Source organism: Urocitellus parryii, chromosome 1 (genome assembly GCF_045843805.1).
Source record: "Urocitellus parryii isolate mUroPar1 chromosome 1, mUroPar1.hap1, whole genome shotgun sequence".
NCBI lineage: Eukaryota > Metazoa > Chordata > Mammalia > Rodentia > Sciuridae > Urocitellus > Urocitellus parryii.
In genome coordinates, this window is record NC_135531.1 from 44,107,950 (window position 1) to 44,128,367 (window position 20,418).

A 20,418-nucleotide genomic window follows, 5' to 3' on the forward strand; every position below is an offset into this window, starting at 1 on the left:
AACTATTTGTCTTCAGCTGATAATTCAGGCTTTGAGTATCTTCACTAAAAGCCAAACTAAATATGAAAATGAACTACTATCTCTACTCCACTATTAGAATGGATAAAAGGGAAAAGGCTGATGGTGTCAAATGTTGGCCAGGGTGTAGAGCAACTGGAACTCTCATACACTGCTGATCATGTACAATGGTGCAACTGCTTTGGAAAATAGTTTGACGGTTGCTTAAAAAATACCACATATGTGTAATATACGATCTAGGCTTTCTCCTCCTAAGTATTTAACAAGAAAAAAAGGAAACTTTGTCCATATAAGACTTGTACATGAAGAAGTTTTGTTTATAGTCGCCCAAAACTAGGGGCAATACAAAGATCCATCAATTGGGTGAATGAAAAAACAACTTGTGACATCCCATACAATGCAATCCTACTGAACACTAAAAAGAAGGGAACTATACAAGGAACATTAGGTTGGAGTGGTTCCTATGTACCCAGCGCGTACATTGTTTCACTGAGGTTTCACTGGGATTTTTGTAAGGTAAGTACTACTGCTCCTTCTCTTTTTAGAGTTAAGAAAACAGAAGCTTGGAGGAGGGAAGCAATTGTCTAGACTCACCCAGCTGGTGAGTGGCAGAAGTAGGAGACCCACAGTGCCAGCCAAGGCAGAGTCCTCACACTGCACTGTGCTCTGCAGGGAGCAGGGTGCTTTGGGCTCTTTGGGCCCACAGCCTCTTCAAGGTGAGGCAGCACCTTCCAAAACCAAGAGTTGGTGCAGGGAGGGCAACATGGAAGGAGGAAGAATTTGTTTTATTTTTTTTCCTACCGTGGCCAAGATGACTCACCCTTTCTTGTCTCTCAGCTCCAAATCCTCAGGTCTTAATCTTGATGTGTCAGATCTGGGGAGCCATTGGAGTGCTCCCCAAAGAGGCTGGCTTCTGTCTCAAGGCACAGGTCTATACAGGCAGCAGCTCCACCTGGGCACCTATTACCAAGGAAAGCTGCAATTTGATATCCTTATACTGTTTACTTCTGCTTTAATTACAGGGTGGGGGAGAGAGTTCCTAAGCTTTGCCAAAAAAATTTTGGTAAATTTTTTAAAAAGTCTTCCTTTCCAATTGTTCAATTCTGTTGGGAAAAGCAATAGGAACACTTTTGTAACTGAGCTCTCTGCTGAATTGCCAGGGTTTGGAGATCTCTGCAAAGGTCATTGTTTTTTGTAAAGGTCATTGTCTTTTCATGAAAACCCCGGCAAAGCATGCCAGAGCAGGAAAGCCATCAGCTTGCCAAATGTCCGGTGTCCCAGTCACCTGCTCTTCCTGCCCTAGGAAGGATGTGGAATGATCTCTGGAGTAAAGACATCAGATTGGGTCTGTTCTTTTCTTGCTCTTAAATCAGCTGCAAAATGCATGAACAAAGCACACACAGGACGATTCTCAGAGCCTGTGCCGCCTCCTCGTTAAGCGCCAGCAGCTGCTGGGTGTTGCACAGAGAGAGATAAGCAATATGACATTTGTGGCCATTCACATCCTGAGTGTAGATCATTGTGCTCTCAACAGACTTTCTGAGGTTTGACTCTGAGTAATATCTCACAAGCGAAAACAGAGAGAAGGGTACACTGTAAGCAGAGGTCTTGGGTGGGTGGGGGTGCCCAGCAGGAGGGACAGGAACAATTAAGCAACCAAGTCACGAGTCTCTAGCTCTTTGGGAAAGTGGCTCTGCTGACAAGAGAATTAGGGCAGGATGATTTTGGCAAGCCCCATGTTGTGTTAGCTGCATAAACTTTTTCTTTCCTCTTAGTGGCCTCTTAATAATTGGGTGGGAGCTTCTTTTCACATTTCACAGGGAGGCTGGTTCCTGACAGCTGTTCTGCAAGGGGTTCCATGTTAGGTTTGTCAAGCACACGAATGCCAGTTGCAACTCAGCCCATGTTGCCAAGAAGATCCGAGTGTGCTTTCTTGCGATGGGCAGCATTTTCACATTTTCTCTTCCCTCACAGTATTTTTCACATTACTTGAAGAAACTCTTACCCCTATCTCTACACCATGGCTTAAGGAAAAATATGGAGGAGAGGAGAAAGGACATACCATGTCACCTGGGACAACCAGCATCTAATGGGAAGCTGCCAAGCCACGTGAGCATGTCCTAGTTGGAGACACTTCTTCCCAGGATGCCACTGACTTAGCCTCTGAGATACCCATTTCAAACACATAGGTATGAAAATTAATTCTATTATTTCCTTCTCACCTCCTGCCTATTCTAAGAGCTTCTAGATCTCTATTTCTTCCTTCCATACCCCGTCACCTATCTTTGGCAAATACAAATATAGCTGAGCTAATAGGGGTCTTGAACTTAAAACACAAGTCCCTCAAAAAGAACCCATGTAGTCCCCTTACCAACCCCTGTACCCAAATTAGTACCTCGAGAATGTGCTCATGCTTTTTGGGGGGTGGGACCAGGACAGGTACCCCAAATACAGTAGGAGCTCTTCTACTATATTGAGCATTACAGAAGACACTCATGCCAAAGCAAAACAAAACCCTCCAAAGAAAATATACATAAAGAAATTTATGCATATCTATATGCACATATACACACTTACATATATATATACATATGTATGAAAACTTCCTCTGAGCTTCCAGTTAATGCAGATTTAAATAATATGTGTGTATATATCTTTGTCCTATCCCATTTTTTCATTCATCTGTTGAAATTATATCTATTTAGTGCTAACTCTATGCCAAGCACAGTTCTGGAGATTTAGGGAGAAGGAACCAAATTTCCTGCTCTCCGGAACTGACATTTTGGTAGTGTAAAACAATGACAACCAAAACAGTAAAGTAAATAAATAAATATAAAAATCTATTCCCAGTTATGATAAGGGACATAAAGGAAACGTAAGCAAGGGCTTAGAAAGTGATGGGGATTGAGGACGATGCTTTAGATAGGTGGTCAGGGAAGACCTCAGTGAGAAGGTGACAGCGGAGCGGAGGACTAGGGAAGCAGGGATGGGCCATAAAGACATTGAGGGAAGAACATTCCAGGCAGAGGGAAAGGCAACTGCAAACGTCCTGGGGTGGGAGCATGCCTGGTACATTCAAGGAGCAGCAAGGAGGCCACAGAGCTGCAGTAGAAGGAGGAAGGGTGGAGGTATGTGACGAGATCATAGAGGAGGGGACTCTGATGGGGTGGGCTCAGAATGAGACAGGACTGTAGCAAGCTCAGAGCAGAGGACAGACACCATCTGACTCCTGGTATAGAAGGACCACTCGGGCTGCTGGTTGGGAAGAGATTAAGTACCCAGGGACAGAGTAGGGAGCCCAGATTAATGGCAGCTGTAGTCATCCAAGCCAGAGGTGGCACTGCTAGAACAAGATAGTGACAGTGGAGGAGGCAGGAGAGGAGAATCCAGATCCATCAAGAGTGAGCTGTAGGGTTTGCCAATGGGTTGTGTTTGATGGATGACCTGGGCCCTGAAATTTCTGTTAAAGGAGTGGACCCAGTGGTCCATAAAACTCTCCAGTGGGACCCATGAAATGAATGGATCAGAAATGGAGGTTTCTTGAATTCTGGATCTTAAGCAAGAGGACAATGTCCCATTTGATGAGCACCTAGTATATGCCAGGTGCTACATTAGGTATTTTCACAGAAAACTTCTTCCTCATAAGTCTTTGCAGTAAGTTTGACTATTTTCAGTTCATGATTAAGGAAATAAGAATCCCAGAGAAGCTCCATCAGCTGGGGATTGAGAGCTGAGCCAGATCCCTGTGCCCTTGTGGAGGGAGAGCCATGTATGCACGGCAGAGTGGCTCAGCAAGGGAGGATGCTGCAGTAGGGGAGCCCTGACACCCTTCTTGGCAGTGCCAGCTTCTCATCAGACCTCTAGGTGGAGTGGCAAATCCCAGACCTGGCCAGCACCAAACTTCCTCAATGGGATCCAGGCTGAACCTGCAGGAGTGCAGTTACCAGAGGCAGGAAAGCCCAGTGGAGACCCACAGGAGATCCTGGCAATGCTCCAGCCCAGGCTCAACTTTCCTGAACCCACCGAGAGGGTGCCACCTGGGTGTTGGCCAGAGCCCCTGTGGTCAAAGCCCTTTGAATTCACAGTTTCCACATTTCAGTGTCCATGTGTTGAAACTTTCAGCTGGCTACACTGGGAGGAGCCCTGAGGTCGCCAACTCTGGCTGGCCGGAGCTGTTTGGAGGAAATGGGCCTGCGCTCAACTCGTGTGCACCTGCACTGGGCGTAGTCTATTTCTTTTCTGGTTGCCAGAGCAACGGAAACAACAGCAGCGGCTGCAGAAAGCCCCTTAACACCACAGCCCAGGCTGACCCTGGCCAATGGCAACCAGACCCTGCATCTCTGTCTCTTTGCTTCCTGCCTCCCCCCCCCCCCCCCCCGCCAAAGTATCTTCTCTGAAACCAAAAACTCACCCACACTTACTGAGCTGAAATGGGCTTCTGATCCCAGCACCCCAGGGGAGAGGGTGGGTCAAGGCCAGGAGCACAGTGTATGTAGTGGGCAGAGCGCCTAGCACCCCAGCAAGCTGCTTACTCCAGACGACCTAAGTGGGCAGTTCCCAAGGTGTGGCCATGCCTGCTGACCCCAGAGTTTGTCTCCAAACACACATGAGCTGGAAACTGCCCTTATTCATAATTTTCATCTCACAGCGGGCACCAGGGTAGAGGTCTAGCCCAGTTCCAGGGAGTTCATGTTCTCATTCCTTGCAGGAAAGGTCCCATTTTGAGAGCACAAATGATTGTGGTAATTATGAAAGTGGTTGATTGCTGTGAAAAGGACTGGGAAGTGAACAACTTGCCCTAGCCCTGAACTCACAAATGGACATCAGGGACCAGAGAGGTGCTGGCTCTGAGGCAAAGCATTCTACAGCCCTGCCTGTACCAAAGTGCTCAAGGGTGCTCAGCGGACCCATGTGTTCTCTCACCTGCAGCTGTTGAAGCTGCAACAAGAGGATCACAGGCACTAAGTCGGGAAATGGGCTGCCACGGTCCTGCCCTCTATTCTGTTAGGATCTATCACAGGAATGATCTCTGACAGTGCAGGAAGTAGGGCTCTTCTACGCTATCTAGTTTAGTTTCCTCCCCAATCACACAAGTTAAATGTGGCATTTTCCAGAGATCACATGGCAAACAAATAACCAGTCTAGAATTTAAATCCAGAGGTCCTATTCCATATGATAATACAGTGATGACTTATTTAAAGGCTTAAATATGGGGTCCCATTCCTTGATATTCCACATAGTACACAGTTAGTGATACTGTATTAGTTGGTTTTGTTAACAGAGCGTTACAAACAAGATACCTAACAACAGAAATTTATGTTTTCTTGTTTCTGGAGGCTAGAAGTCTGAGATCAAAGAATGGGTGGGGTTGGCTTCTTCTGAGTCCTCTCTCTTGGCTAGTAAATGGCCTCCGGATCTCCCTTGTCTTCCTTCTGTCTGTGTGTATGTCCTAATCCTCCTCTTAGAAGGACACCAGTCACATTGGATTACAGCCCACCCTATGATGTCATTTAACCTTAATTTCCTCTTTGAAGGCCCTATGTCCAAACATGGTCACATTCTGAGGTACAAGGGGTTAAGAATTCAACATAAAATTGGGGGAAAAGAGAGATATACAACTCTGTACATAACAGGTACCAAGCCCCATCTTTTCAATTTCTGTTTTAGCTGCTCCATAATATACTATTAAATATAATAACAATATTATAAATATAAAGCAAATATAATAGTCATTCAAATGGTAATTAAAAGAAGAGAGGGCTTTTTACTAAAGTTGCCATCCTGTTTGCAATTTTTTTTTTCAGAAAGCACCTGCTATGTACAAAACACTTTGGTCATTCCAGTGTCTCATGACTTTGCTACTTGGCAGGTCTGGGAAGATGAGACATGGACCCAAATCACTACTATGCAAAGTGAACATGCTTGTGCCCCAAGAATACTGACCTGCAGGGTCTTGGGAGGTCCAAGGGGTGAGAATCACTTTCTTTTATAGCAAGATCAAGGAAGACTTCCTGGAGGGAGTGACTTTAAAGCTGGGTCTTATAGTCACATGAGATCTTAGTAGACAGAAATTAATAGTATCAGCTTTTGTTAAAAAAAGGATCCATTTAGATCATATATTTGAATTTTAATCCCTTACAGCCTTCTTTTTGTAGAAGTAGGAATATTTTTTAGTATAATTATGCTGCATTTCTCTTGATGAGGAGCATCTCCAAGAAGACCAGGAGAGAAAAATGGCAGTGTACAGAGGAATAGAATCCAGTATTTTACTTCATCTGACTCTAAGTAATGCAAATGTGGATGAAGACCTTCATGTGCCTTGGGCCACCCTTTTATTTCTTACTGGTTGGTGGCTCACCTGCTAGCAACAGCCAGAAAGAAGCCTGGTACTGCTGTGGAGGGCTGTGGTCAACCTTGTTTCTCATTCACCATTCAGAAATCATTTCCCAAGACACCATAAAACATGCATTGCACAGGGAAATGGCTGCAGGACCATTTTCCCCTATGAACAAAGGGTTTTTCCATTTCTACCATGACTTTGGAAATTTTGACCCTTTTCCTTTCATTTCTTGACTGAAATACAGCAGATGATCACTGAAACCACTAATCCAACTTTCAAACTGGGAGAAACCATCAGGATACAAACTAAGAATGGGGTGAGTGTTTGTGTACTTAGTTATCCCTGTTAGAATAACCTTTCTTCCTTTCTCATGGTACATGTACATGGTACAACCCAGTTACTTCCTACCCAGCCCTGGAAACTCAGATCAAAGGGCACCTCTTCTAGGAAACCGTTGCCTCTCTTCACACTGATATCTTGACCAGGTTTCCTACCACACATCCTCATTGTACTTCTCTTTCATAGATGCTAGTTGCATATTAACTTCTATCTCCTATACCAGATCTAATGTCCACAAAGGCAGGTATCATCCAGGTCATTATCGTGACTTGACATAGGAAAAGACCTCCAAGTGTAACTGTGGACGAAACCATTGACAGTCACCGGGAGCACCAGCATCACCTGGGAACAGGCAGTCACCTGGAAGCACCATTATCACCAGGGAACTTGGAAAATGTAAAACCCCAGACCCATCACATTCTAGCAAAGTGATTCCAATATGCAGTAAAATCCAACCTGTGCTGGCATAGATAGCTCCTACATCTAAATTCCTTCTAATGAACATTGAAGGAGTTTAGATCATTCCCCAAAGCCCTTAAGTAGATTTTATTCCTCCCTTTGGGATTTTACAGAGCTCAGCATTCTTTTTCAGGGTGGGCCTATACCCTGTAGAATTCCAAGACTTCAAGGAAACCTTAGCAATTTGTGGTTTGACCACAAAGAAGCTGAGCTGACTTCCACAATCTTTCCTAAAACATCCCGTGGGGATCCTTTGGCCTTTGGCGTCGAGGGATGCTCCATCAATACCACTACTGACTGCTTGCACACCTGGGAGGTACTGTTGCAACTAGCCACAAAGCAGGTAACATTTAGAAACTCAGTTATGCGTGGAACACAAAAGGAATTCTGAAAGAGTACTCAATGAGCTTTCTGTAAAAACAGTTTCTCAACCACCAACATGTGTGTTCACCAAATGTGGCAGATTTTCAAACAATGTAAACTATAACAAAACCAATTTTGGTGTCTGGATCCCAGCCTGTCTGCCATCCTGCTACCTGCTTTAAGTTACAAAAGGTCTTGCCAGTTCCCATAATGCCCTGCTTGTAGGGTAGGATTTCAAAGTATTTGGAGGCAGACAGACCAGGTTCAAATACTGGCTCTGCCACTTAGCAATCGAGTGAAGCCAACCATAGTGTTTTACTTCTCTTTGCCGTGGATTCCTTCTTGTAAAATGAACCTATGCAGCTGTGTGACACAGATCTGCTGCAGAGAAGGGCACCAGCATAGGGCCTCATTGATGTCATGAGCCTCAGTCATGTGAGACACTCTTGTCCCTGTCCCCAAGCTATTCACAGAGTGACAATGTGGGACCTCCCTTCCTATAGGCCTCTGGCCTCGGGCAGCCACCTTCCTAGCCCTGCAGGCTGTGGAAATGACAGCCTGATCCTCCTTCAGTCCCCAACTTCAGGGGTCACCTATCCTCCATCCTAAATGCCACATATCACAAGGTCCAGAGTCTGCCTAGAATTGAGCACATTTCTTTCTCCAGCTCCCTAGCAGTTCTGCAGGACCTCTCCTAACCTGTGACAGGCCTGGGGAAGAAGGCAAGGAGGAGAGCTTGGAAGGAAAAGGGAGAGGCAGGACAGGGAGTCCCTCCACAAACCTACAACTTGGGGTCTCTACTATCGCTTGTGAGCAGGAAGAAACAATATGCTCTCTTCATAACTCACGAGTACAAGGTAAATAAACAAACCTACTTTCTTCTATTCCAACATGGAGTTGGTAATTGATTCTACTACCCAATTCTGACGTGGACACACACTCAGAATTTGAGGGCGGGGAACAAACAGGACAATTACTATTTGCAACCACAAATCCCTTCAGAGGAAAAGACAGAGATATAACCATTAGATAACCAGACTCCAAGTGGCAATTGGGTTGAGACTAAACAAGTTCATGGACCACCCCCTGGACCACCCCTCGATTGTTCCAGAATCCCTTGTGGGTTCTCCAGGAAACTTTGTGGCTAGTCATCCCAGTCATGAGTGCTTTCCAGAGAAGATAGCTAGTTCTGTGGATGTACAGAACTCATGTTGGTAATACCGGCAATGTGAAGATGAGATGACTGGTATTAGGGGCAAATCATATGTCTAAGTGCACTGACCAGTAAAAATGTGCCATAAAACCCTTTTCTAAAATAGGCTCTACAAATAATTTCATTTCAAATAGACAACAGAATGGTTTCTAGAATTCATCAATGGTCCTCAGTGACCTAAAGTATTTGAAAGAGATCCCATTCCTACAACCGGGGCTGAAGATGGGCCCCCAAGAATTCGACATCTGTGCTTCCCTGTGCAGGAACATGCTCATCACTGCATCTCTTAGAGCCACTCACAATGGGGCCCATGAAACCAAAGGTTGACATTGCCTAGAACTTTAGGAATGCAGAGTCACAGGCCCTACTGCAGACACACAGGACCAGGATCTGTGTTTTAATAAGACCAGAGGGGGATCTCTGTGCTCAGTTCTAGAAGGGCTATTTTAGAACACCAGAAACCAAAGGGGTTAGTGCACCAGGTTATTCTCCTTAGGTGGTCAGGGCAGGCAGACTCATCCTGCCATATCCATGGAACAACTAGAAAGGGAGAGTGCTTACTCATGCCATTATTCACCAGGGCAGGAGAAACGTGTCTTTGCTGAGAGCTAGATTCCTACTTTGGTAAATTAAAGGTCCCAAGTCGGTGTTGAACTCTTGAAACAGAAACAAAACATTCATACAGCAATGTACGTGGAGAGCCACACAACCATTCCGGGAAGACATCTGGTGGTGTGTTCTGGGGCTCTGGGCCTCTCAGGTGGTCTGGTCTTGCTCTTTACGGCCATTTCATAGCAAAGCTGTGCTGAAAAGTGCAATGATATCAGATTGTGCAACAGCACGTAAACAGAGACATGGACCAAGGAACAGAAGAGAGAAGGGCACACTGACAACTTACCCAGGAATCAGGACCAGCATGATGCGTGGAGTTTCAGGTCTGAATAGGGATGGGGAGAAGCAGAGAGGAGTTGCCAGCAAAAACTGGTCTCTGGCATTCAAGACATACATTGAAATGTGTTCTCAAGGCTCTTTGAATTTGTCAACATGTCTAACCATTTATGATTAGAGGTTTATTTTTTGTTTCTGTCCTGGGGATTGAACCCAGGGACCTTAACCACTGAGCCACCCCAGCCGTTCTTTTATATTTTACTTAAAGACAGGGTCTCACTGAGTTGCTTAGGGCCTCACTAAGTTGGTGAGCCTGGCTTTGAACTCAGGGATCCTCCGGCTTCAGCCTCCCAAGCTGCTGAGATTTGATTAGAGTTTTTGACAAAATACTTAAAAATGGACAGAAGAACCGCCGTATCAGAACATTCACCCAAAGTCTGTGTGCCATACACAAGAATAGGCATGTTTGTTTATAATATGGAAGTGATGAGCTCAATCTGTGCTCCCAACGGCCTGCCTCTGACTGCCACGCTGCTTCTGCACTACCTACCTCTCAGAAAACAGGCAAAAAAATGGCAATCATCAATGAGCCATCAAATCCTAGAGGGGAATGAAGTCCCATATATAAATGGAAAAAGACCAAGATTTCCCATTAAGAAAAAATGAGGGTCTTTCTTTCTTTTTAAAGAGTCCATTTCCATGGTGAAAAGCACTTTATGCCAAATGATTGCCAATCGTGGTACTTGGGGTAATTTTTATCTTCCGTATTTACGTACATACCTTCTACTCCGACATCTTCCCTCCAAACTTCCAGAAGAAAATCTGATTCTCCCCCAATTCTACCCTCTTTTCCCAGTCTCCGAGGAAAGGTAAACAGATTTCCAGGGCAGCAACCCAGGGAGACTCTAACTTGGTAAGAGAAATGGAGCAACGTATAGCAATGCATGACATTTGTGCAACCCATCCCCTTATTTATAAACCTCCTTGACATGATCATCTCAAGTTTCTGAAGAGGTATGGATTGTGTTTAATTAAAGCTTGAGTGATGGAAGTGGACAGAAAGTTATTTCGAGGCTGTTCACACATCTTCAGGCCCTCTTATCAAGCTTTCAGAGCTCTATTCTAAAAGGTTAGGGGGTGGTAGGAGGCAATTATGTCTCTTCTCCAGCAGCTGCCAGAGATTACTGCCTTCAGAGTAATTATCACCAAATAATTGTCCCCTTTCTTCCCTGCTGACGGGGCAGAATGGGAACAGAGACTCAACTGAAATAGATTTTGTACTTGCTGAATGCAGGTTGGGTAACTCAGGTCAATGAGCATGCACCCAAGTCCTTCAGCATCATGCCTGTTGACCTTGGAGGAAAACTAAAATTCATCTGATACAAAAGGAAAAAAAACCATCAAATGTCACCTGCTTGGGGTATTGCAGATTTCTGGAAGTTGAGCAACTGTAGTTAGAATCAGTGCTTATTTTAGCCTAAAACAAATTATTCTCTGCTGCAGATAATTCCAGAAGATGGAATCAAGAGGAATGTTGCCCAGCACCCGGAACTCTGAGACAAATGTCTGACTTATCTCTGATGTGGTAAACGGTGCTAATAGCTCACTTCCTCCCTGCCTTTATGACACTCACAGGGAGGCTATTAAAGTTGTCTATTTGGCTTGTCTCTGGAGCCGTCAAAAAGTCCAGATTCTCCAAGGCACTACTCAAAGTTATCATGAGAATGAAGAAAATTTGGGCTATAACTTGAGAGAACCGTTTACAAAATCAACAGTGTCGTCTTTCAGGTTACCATCTACCCAGAATGCCCTAGACTCCTGGAAAATGAAACACTCACACTAACAAATATTTATGTATGATTCTATGCTGGGCAAGAGCAAAGCAGAATGGGTTGTCATCAGTATCTCTAAAGCCTGGTAAGGGGAAGGCAGGAAGGTAACTGTACAAGAGGCTGTGAGGGTAGGGAGGAGTCTGAGGCTACCAAGACTCCTTGCTTTTTTTCTGAAGGAGGCCAAATGGCCATGAGACTTCTGAATCAAAAGAGTCTTAGGGAAGAGTTTGGGATTTGGCTTCATCGTTTGCTAGTTATGGACCTTTGGCAAGTCATTCACGCCTCCTTGCCTCAGTTTCTCCCTCTATGAATTGAGGATGAGGATATTCTGACTACCTCCCTCACAAGACTGTTGTGAAGGCCAAATGAAATTGAACATGCAAAACCTCTTTATAAATTACAAAGCATTATGCAAATGTGAGGATTATTATAATTATGGGTTATAGAAAAGGAGCTACCAGAGTCCTAAAAACAATGCCATCTGCTCCGTAAACAATGATCCTACCCAACAACTCCCATCTTTTAAGTCTCCAACAAATGAGCACATGAGAAAAGCAGGCTGGCTTTCCTTCAACGGCAGGGGTATGACATTTATGTGGGCCTGGCACCAAGGGTACAGGCGGGCTCAATGAATGTTGAAAAATGGAGTTACTAGGGGTTCCATAGTCAGACTAGGGGAATGGAAACCAAAGGGCCAGTCTGGCTACTGTTGGTGAGAAACTGGGTTCAGAACCATACATCTTAATAGTCCCAATTAGTTAACGTGTCTTCTTATGTAACAGTGTCAAAGTCAGCAGTAAAGGTGACCTTTGCAGTGATTTGCCATGCAATACAACCTCCTCTTCCACCACCATAAAATTTCTCATTAAAAGTCTTTACCTTTGTGTAAGTTCCAGACTGTAAAAATCAGAGTAGGCCATCTAAAGGCTCTGGAATCTTGAATTTTGGGATAATCACAAGCCAACTACAAAGACACAAAATCTGAATTGGAAAAGAATTCAGTGTCAGTTTCTAGAGTGTGTAGAGCCCAGCACTCATCAACCTGTGAGGCACTGTTTTTTGAAGAAGGTAAATAACAAGTGGAGCTCTAGTTAGGATGATTCCATTTTTATTTTGTTTATTCTATTATGAGTTTTTGTTGTTGTTGTTTGCTTTTTTTGTTGTTGTTGTTGTTGTTTTGGTACTGGGAAGTGAATCCAGGGATACTTAACCAGCGAGCCATATCCCCAGCCAAAAAGATTCCACTTTTTGACTTCAGGCAAACAGCTTAAATTATTTCATCTACATTTTCCAACTCTACAAAGGCATGCACAACATTTCAATATACACTCACACACAAAATTAAATCAACAACAAACAAGCTAGAGGCCATGAGGGTTTAAAGAAATAAATTATGTTTGTTTCATTTAGGCCAACACTGAAATTGACTAGGAGGAAGGCTGGGGAGATGGGCTGGAGATGTTCTGCAGGAGTCTGGTTGGGGACAGTAGGAAGCTGGCCAGGAATGAACTTCCCTGCATGTAGCTGGGTAATGCATACCTGCACTTTGGAGACTGAGCTCAGAATAGACCAAACATTCTTTATAAGAAGTCTACACCATGCTGTGGCCAAGAGAGAAGTCCAGATACATGTGTGACATAATTAATCACCTGGCCTTTGCCCTGCCATCTAAATATGAACATTTTTTTATAGGATGGGCAAAGCTTTCAATGTGTAGAAACTGGGGCAGGAAGGGAGTGGCTCAGGACAAACACCTGGCCCACACAGACCCCCGCTCCCCCTCCTCAAATCCAGCTTTTACTTTTCCCCTCAGCCACACTCTGTAGTACAGAGTGTTCAGAAATCAGTTTGAAGAGGGAAAAATCTCCTGAAATCAAAGACACTTATTTAGACTTGAAAAAAAGGTGATTGGGCTGGGGATGTGGCTCAAGCAGTAGTGCGCTCACCTGGCATGCGTGCAGCCTGGGTTCGATCCTCAGCACCACATACAAACAAAGATGTTGTGTCCGCCGAAAACTAAAAAATAAATATTAAAAAATTTTCTCTCTGTCTCTCTCTCTCTCTCTTTAAAAAAAAAAGAAAGAAAAAAAGGTGAGGTTTTTTTTTTTAGAGGATATAGGCAAAGAAATAATTTAGGAAAGAAAGGAAGCATGTAAATTGAACTTAAGTCAGACCTCGAATAGTTGTAATGCGAAGAACTTTCAGGAAGGCTCTCACATCCTCATCTCTGGCAGAGTCAACACAGAACACTGAATCCACACTCTGCCCCACAGAATGTGCCCACATACACAGGCCCTTCCCACCCAGCCAGGATCCAGCTTCTCCTGCCCCAAACAATCCCACTTAGGACCACAGAATTCCAGCAGCTGTTAGGTATGGGTTGGCACCGTGCCTGTTTTACAGGTGATGATAGTCAAGTCCCAAATCTATGATCTCCCAGACTTTTCACCTCCTCCTGTACACAAAGTTATTCCATAATCTTGGTTTGGTTTTGTGAAGAATTTGGCTTCATCTTCAAAAAAATTTTGCAGATTTCTAAGCTATCACACCCAGGGAAGAAAAATTACCATTTTTAAAAAATATATGTGCCAACCAATGCTTTGATTATATCACCTAATCTAGAATATCTTAAAAGTTGATCCTAGGAGTGATTCTGGTAACCAAATAGAGCTTGTTCAGAAGGGGATGCCAACGTACATGCCTTCTCTCCCCCTGCTGGCTTTCATCCCTCTCTTTAACACAAGCCCCTTTCTTTGCTCTGGGAATTCTCAGACCCAGCAACTAGGACTCAGGATGCACTATGACTTTTTGTGTTGACAGATGTATAGAAGAGAACTAGTTTTACCTAGTGTCTGTCCTGTGTTTCAGTTAAAAGAAGTATGTGTTCTCTCTCTCTCTCTCTCTCTCTCTCTCTCTCACACACACACACACACACACACACACACACACACACATGCACACACACACTTTTAACTTTTACTAAGAAATTAATATAAAGCAGCTAAAACCAGACAAGTTCTAGATCCTGGGGTTTAAGACAGAATGCATTCCTAGTCTGCTGTGGGCAGCAGAAGCTCAACTCTTCTGTTCTACACTCTCTTTGATCCTTCCCAGGTATGGCCAGACTTCCCCCTCACCAATGCAGGCTGCAGACACACAGCCTATGCCTGTGCCTAGCGGCCAGTGCCTTCATCCTCTCCCCATTCCTGAAGACCCCTGTGACTGTAGGTGTGGAAACCCTTTCTTCCATGACATCACATTCCTCCTCTAGTCTCATTTGGCTTGTCTGACATGTTGGCTGGCTCTGGTCCTCAGTGAGCTCCTTCACCTGCTGTTCTTAGCTTGCTCATGGACTTCTTTACCTTGAGCTTTTTTATAAGGTACCAGCTCCATTTTCTGGCCAGTAGTAGAATCTCACTCCGCCTTGTTCAGAAATCCCACCCACAGAGTTCTCCTTCATTGTTTTGGCACCTCCTGGGCTCCATTTATTTGCAGAGCAGGGTTTAAAAAAAAAAAAAAGCTGTTTATTGATCCATGTTCTCATTGATGGTTCAGTCATCATCTCTAATGTTTTTTCAGTTTTTAAGGGTCTTTGTTAGGATTCCCTGTGGCACTTTCTTGGAGGTAAGGACGGGGGTAAATCATTTATTTGGTTGTCAATTCATGGAAACATAGTGAGGGAATATGGAAGAGACAAGGGAGGAGAGTAAAAAAAAGAATGTGTTAAGAGTCATGGGCACCCAGGGCCTCCTCGTGTAAGAAACCCTGTTAGAGATGTGTGAAACATGCCTCAAAATGAGGGCAAGGATGCTGGGCTATTTATCCAGCCAGCCCTGTTCCTTCTTGGTCTATGTGGTCCTCAGGTAGAGAGAAGCCAGAGTTTGTCCATTTGAATAGTTGCTTAGTCTAAGATAAGCCCTGGAGTGGCCAAGGGGACTTGGGTGGGGCATCAATACCATCTGCTACAAGGATGGTCATTGCTACCACTCTGAGAATCCCCCCTCTCTGTGTGTCCTTCCAGAATTTAATTTAACATGTATTGAATGACAATTATACATAGTATAACAGACTAGATTCAGAAAATTCTTCTTCACTACAAAGAACTTTTGATATGATGTAGAACACAAACAGAAATAAAAAATCACTGTAGAATGAAGGGGAAAGAGTCATGAGTCACAGGCTTTGAGAGCTAGAAGATGAGATTAATTTTGACTAAGGAAAAAAGACTATGAGTGCAGTTTTGCAAAGCCAAAATATTTTCAACATATGCTAAATCGATAAACAACCAAATCCCACCACAAGCAGGAAAAGAAACACTTTTTCACAGGGCCCTAAAGCTAGAAAACAGCAAGAAAATTATAACCATTTTATCTCAATCCATAAAAGGAAATAAGTCACATATTTCAATATCACTCAATCTAGTACAACATATAAAATCAAGTCTCAAGAGCAAGATATAAACCTGCTCCATATTCAACCATGCATCTATAGACTGCTGCCATTTGTAGAAATGAGCAGATTTTGTGGGGCTGTCAAACTCAACAGTGTGACCATCTCCTGTTGCCCTGTGACAAGCAGTTATTTTGCATGGCCCGGCCTTTGAAGGAGAACTCTGGAACGAAGCCGAATGAGACCTCAGCAGTTTCCTAAGTCCAGGTGTAGAAAGTGGATGACTTCAGCAAGAAAGACAAGCGCTGGGGAGAAGGAGAAGAGCAGAGGACGGATGGATGAGTCAGTCCACATTCATGGAAAGCTGGGGTTTTGTTGGGTGAATCTCAAGCTTTCATTTTGCAGTGTTTGGAAGCTTAATTCCCAGCTTCTAATTAAATGTATAAACTGTAATCACAAAGATATTTCACAATTAGTTTCTTAGATCTGGACGAGGTTCTATGAACCAATCTGAAATGGGGGAGGAAAGGAAGAGGCACGGAGGAGTCGGGGGAGGGTTGAGCATCTTATGGGGAGGAGGAGGCTGCTGACTCTGTGCTGGGGATTCTATACCTGAGCTCCAAAATTGGAGGTCTTCAGAGGGAGAGAAGTGGAAATGGACACAAGGGTAGAGCCTTCTCCTTCTTTTTGTCCAGGTTCTGCTTTCCTGATTCTTCTGACTGACCTGCTCCAAACCAGACTTGGATATGCATCCAGGTGTTTGGTAACACTGCAAAACAGCAACTGCACCCCAAGTCATCACTCAGGTTCCTATGTGGGCATGCCACCACCTCAGAAAGGAAGGGCGAGTAGGCAGCAATGGGGAGCATGGACTTAAACTACCTTCTCTTGCTCTTACTCCCTCAGCTACCAACCGAGAACACTGGGGGGACATATTTAATCGGGCTTCTCTCCTTTGACCCCAGTAGTATTATTGTTCCCAAATCATCTAACCTCTCTATTGTCCAAGTGGAGATTTTGCCAAATACCAATCATATACTAGCTAGGGGCTGAGGCCCTGGGAAGGATTATATATTTTCTGGAGGGGAGAATATGCAGAAGTCCCAACTCAAAGAGAAATATGGAGTCTTGAGCACTTCCTGCAAGGTTGCTCTCTAATCAGCTGTACCATTGACAATTACTTAGAGTTTTTATGTATACAAAGAAATTCATAGTCATATACTATGCATCCTTTATATATACCCATCCCGATATTCTAAATGCATCAGGATGTTGAACATACTCAACATTCATAGAACAAATGAATCAAGATGTGCAGTATTTCTTCATTGACCACTTGTGCAGTATTTCTGATTAACCAGACAATAGACACAATTCTCCTAAACAAGAGGTAAGGCTACAAGATACCACTCGCAAAGGCAGTATCTGTACACTAGGCTGTAATTATTATTAGCCTCTCACCACAACTTTGTCCAGCACCTACCTTGAGCCAACAGGGTCTTGTCCGCTAGAAGCACTCAGACCTGGAAGTGCCTGGGCCTCTGCATTCCCACCATCCAGGGGTTCAGAGCCAAAGATGGACTGAGGCAGGGGGATGAAAGCCCAGCTCCTCTGTCTCAAGCTAGTATAATTTAGTCTATAGAATAACTTAGGGATCATAGTTGTCCTAAGTTTCAAGCTACAAATGGGACTTTACCTGAAATTATACCCTTGCTAGGTTTCCTCCCTTACCTTTCTCCTCCACTCCCTTCCTGATTTCATAGAGATCATTTTTACTGAGTCACTTCCATATGAATCCTCTTCTTGAGGTCTGCTTCCAGGAACCCCACCTAAGACAAGTTGTTAGACCCAGTTTTCCAAACCGGCTCCCCCTATAACTTTATGCTATAAACTCACTGTGCTCTTAGCTACACTCAAGAAGGAAAATAATGCAAATTTCAGGTTTGAGTAGGTTGGCGCTTTGCAACACAGCCTCACCAGAAAACACCCACATTTCAAAGCAACCTCTTAAAAAAGGGAAGAGTAACTTCTTCAGCACTCTTTACAGAGCTTAAACTCAGAGACATTAGCCACCAACAAACATTCATTCAAGTTTGTTTGCACTTTCCCTCTTTATTTTTAGAATCTATTTTGACTACCAATCTCCATTAATACCTGAGGAGATTGAATGAACATTCCATTGAAAAGCATGCATCTTAAATACTGAATACCTGCTTAAAGTTGGGAGACCTATAGTTAAGGAAGAGTCCAGATAAGACTAAAATGAAACAGTGAAATACCATACATGTTTCAATATGTAAAGTGGTACAAAGCTAAGTTGATTGAACTGGGTGATAGGGCAATACTCCATAGAAAACTCAACAGAGCTACATTGTGCACCCACATAAAGGACACTATGACATAGGGTCCATGGTCCTAAAACAGATGGGAAGATGGCTTGTCCTTAGAAATCTAGAAATGGGAAGGCTCTAGCTCCTGGGTGGATCACAAAAATTTGGATGCAACAGCTACTCCATGACTTTCCATTTGGAAAACACTAATGGATCATAGAGAACCCAAGAGGGAGCTAGGCGTGGTGATGCATGCCTGTAATCCCAGTGACTCTGGAGGCTGAGGCAGGAGATTGTGAGTTCAAAGCCAGCCTCAACAATTTAGCAAGGCTCTAAGCAACATAGCAAGACCCTCTCTCTGAGGACTGAGGATGTAGCTTAGTGGTTGAGTGCCCCTGGATTCAATCTTCACTAAAAAAAATAGAGAGGAAAAAAAAAAAACTCAAAAGGTCCCTTGTCCTATCCCAGACAGTCAGACATTGTGTCTTCTCATTTTGCATAAGGGGCAATGTGCAGCTTTATGAGGAGAAAAATGATGGCAACATCTCATGGTTCTATTTACTCCTCCCAAGCTGCTCACCTCTATTAGACTTTCCATCTGCAAATGTCCAAATTATTCTCACCCTCTCCCTCCTTCAGCTGAGTTAGAAATGGTGGTGGGACAAGTGTGGATGAAGACTTCAGTTCTAAGACTTGAAACCATGAGGGGGGGGGGGGAAATTCACATGTATTTTCATCTATGGGGAAGAAATTGTCAGCTGAAGAACATTGAGAAGCAAAACAGCTCAGAGAAGAGATCAGGTCGGAGCTATACTGCTAGTTCAGAGCCAATGGCAGCTCACATCCACTGTGCATCCTGGGGCAAAGTTCTCCCCCTGTACAGGCCTCATTTTTCTCCTTTGTCAAGTTAGGATGATGATACTGGGACCCACCTCATAGCATTGTTGTGAGGATTAAATGAGCTAATATTTGCAAAGTGCTTAGTTGATTCCCTAACTCAGAGTAAATGCTCACTAAACATAACCTGTGATTGTTTTGCAATTGCTACTGTTATTTAAATCATCATCTTTTTCATCACCATCATTATTGTTATCAGCCAGCCCTTCCCTAAGAAAGTTGACAAACTGGAAGCAATGTCTTTTTTTTTTTAAAAATACTCTTTTAGTTGTAGATGGACACAATACCTTTATTCTGTTTATTTTTATAAGGTGCTGAGGATTTAACCCAGTGCCTCACCCATGTAAGATGAGCATTCTATCACTGAGACACAACCCAAGCCCCTGGAAGCAATGTCTTTATGTCTTTTTAATTCAAAATAAAGAAACATCCACCCTGGCCCAGAAGTCCCCAATATCCATGTAAATCCTTCAGATTTGTCTCTACCTGCATCTTGATCTAAAAATTTATTTATTCTGTATAATTTTTAGTCAAACATTCTTGCCTCTAGCCTGTGTAATTTCCCTAATGGCTCAGAAACTCAAGGGTCTCACAATAGGAACCTTTTACTTATTTTATTTTATTTTATTTTATTTTATTTTATTTTATTTTATTGCTATATGAATTGAATCCAGGGCTTCCCCATTGAGCCACATCCCTGGCCCCACACCTTTTTTTTTTTTTTCATTTTGAGACAGGATCTAGCTAAGTTGCTGAGGCTGGCTTGAAACTTGTGAACCCCCTGCCTCAGCCTCTGGATATTGAACACACCATAAGAAAAGTATGGATCAAATAAATTGATTCAATTATTTTTTCTTCCTCCTACACAGGCCCATTTCTATGCAGCTTTTTAGCAGTAGGTAGAACCAAGAATTATATTTTCATTGTCCTTTGCTTCCTCCTGTTATTTCATCAACCTAAAGAGGTTTTTTTTTTTTTTTTAACTCAACTGATGTACAAGAAAAATTTGTTCCTCTTCTCTTCTTTCTTCTCCGGTGGATCCTACATTCAGTAGCAAAAGTATCACTAGTGAATTCATTAATTCTTAATACTGCTCTAATGCTCAAAGTACTTTAATACTCAATAATACTAATACTGTTCTAATACTCAAGTGCTGAGACTGTATAAGCAATAAAGTAAAACATCGGGTCATGACCAACTATGTAGTTGGTCTTTCTAAGCATGGGGCTGCATGTGACTTAGATGGTCACAAGCTTCTAGTCACAACACAGCTACCACCCTCATCACCATTCAAACCCAACACTCTGTAAAGCTGCCCACATCTCTTGCTTCAATGCAACTTTCTTCTCA